We start from the raw sequence: 2,423 nt of genomic DNA, 5'->3' as shown, positions 1-2,423 counted from the left end.
CTATTGCTGGAAAAGGCACAATGGCCAAGGCAACTCCTATGAAGGGAGCACTTAGTTGGGGGCTGGCTTACAGTTTCAGAGCGTTAGCCTATTAGCATCCCGATGGGAAGTAAGGCAGCAGGCAGGCAGGCACCATGCTGGAGTTGGAGCTGAGAGCTTTACTTCCTGATCCTTAGGCAGCAGACAGAGCAAAATCTTCATTATTCCTCGTCCTTTATAAAAGCTGCCATCAGAAGGTGTGGCCCAGATTAAAAGTGGGCCTTGTGACTTCAAGTGATATGAGTTTAAGGTGGGGTCAAATATATGAGCGTATGGGGCCATTCTCATTCAAACCACCCCAAGTTGTTAAAAAAACAACAACAAAAAGCAGATCCATACTTCTCAATCTTGAGACTTTTTAATCCACTTGTAATTATAAACTACACACACACACACACACACACACACACACACACACGCAAACTCATGCACACCAGAATGTTTCAGGAGATCCAACGTAAGTAAGCATATCTAAAGCAGTTTCACAGGAGTGGTCAGAGGAGTCAGTAGTCAAATAGAGAACATTGCATAGAGATTTGCTATGTTAGTTTGGCTACCATATGGGTCTACCTGAATAAAGAGACAATGTGGGGCTGGGGGAATAGTTCATGTCTTAGTTTTATTTCTGTTGCTATGACAAAATGCCATGGGAAGAAGAATCCCCAAAAGAAAGCAAATACTATAGAAGAACCTCAGAGCTGAGACCACAATGAAGATCTCCTACCCTCAAGCCAGTCAATGATGCTGCTGCTCCTATTTACCGTATTTACATCTCCTCTCACTCCATGGATAGTTGTGAACCCAGACTTCAGAAACTTATATTTGGTGCTTAAAACTTCCTACTTGAGTAGGTACACAGGAACCTGTCTATCTCCCTATGGCCCCTCACAGGCTCATATATTTAAATGCTTGGCCCCTCGTTGGTGGAACTGTATGGGGGAATGATTAGAAGATGTGACTTTGTTGGATAAGATCTATCATCAGAGGTGGACTTCGAGGTCTCAAACACCAAACTCAGTCTCCTGCTTCTACCTCTACCTTTGGTATCAGACATAAGCTGTCACTATTGCTCCAGCAACAGGCCTGCCTGCCCGCAGCCAAGCTTCCCACAGTGATGGTCCTGGACTCACCCTCTGAAACAATAAGCAAGCCCCCAATTAAATGCTTTCCTTTAGATGTTGCCTTTCAGAGCAATAGAAGAGTAACTAAGACACTACCTGTGTAGTTAATGACTACCAGTGAGAGAATTAAAGAAGGCAACAGAAATGAGATTCCCCACACAGGACTAGAGTGTACATTTATGTGTAGAGAGGGTCAAAGGAGAAATCTTAGCCTGGCTTCCATATGTCCTCAAATATAGCAGCTCATGCTGAAACATAAAACTAACATTTTAGCCAGGACAATGATTCTGCCAGGTTGCCTCGGTGTCTGGGTGTGTTCCTTTTTCTATAAACTTTATGGTCCTTTGCAAAAAATGACTACAAAAATACTGCAGATGTTGCAGGCTCTAGCTCAGAGCAGATGTTGGTGGCTGTAAAAATCTCAGGGAAATTATACCTCAGCCTTTTAAGTCAATGAGCTAAAACCTAACGTAACATTCTGGGCTCGTTTATGATTTTCACCTATACCTACAGGCTGTGGGTTAGGAGAAATGAAGCAACTGTGTTTCCTGGGAAACACTGGAGTCAGAGATGTAGCCAACATTCCCCTGTGTTAACCATGATGATAAGATTTCTTCTAGGCTTGACTGACAACACAGCCTCCCCACCACTGCCCGAGAAGAGAGGTCTGACTTGGGGACTCTGTAGATAGCAACAAAAGCAACACTTCTCCCATCTTCTTCCCACAGCAACTTCCAACCCTGTACCGCCATCTTCAGCCATGTTGAGAGAAGGAGAATCAGAGCATCGAAAGAGAGGTTTATTCACTCTCCCCTTTGTATTAATCCCAAGAAAGTTTTATACTAAGTATGTATGGGAGCCATGAAGGCCTAAAAGAATTTTAGACATAGTGCTTTTGAAAGAGCCACAACTTGCTCCTCTTTCCCCACTTTTCCCCTCTACACCCCCTTTCTTTTCTCCCTTTCTTTTTCAGTTCTCCCTCTTATTTGAGTCTCTTTCTTCTCTCCCTCTCCTACTTCCGTCTTCCCTGCTCTTCTTTCCTCAACTCTTCTCGCCCCCTCCTTTTCTCCTCCTCTCTGTTCTTGTAAATGCAAGAATATCTCATATGTTCACATATATCTCAGCACCAAATACACTTTGGGGGATGGGGTCATGTGATTTGCATAAAGATACACAACAGAGAGAGAGAGAGACAGAGAGAGAGACAGAGAGAGACAGAGAGAGAGAAAGAGAGAGAGAGAGAGAGAGAGAGAGAGAGAGAGA

Source organism: Microtus ochrogaster, chromosome X (assembly GCF_000317375.1).
Source record: "Microtus ochrogaster isolate Prairie Vole_2 chromosome X, MicOch1.0, whole genome shotgun sequence".
NCBI lineage: Eukaryota > Metazoa > Chordata > Mammalia > Rodentia > Cricetidae > Microtus > Microtus ochrogaster.
The sequence above is the reverse complement of the archived record's forward strand: the minus strand, read 5'-3'. Positions refer to the sequence as shown.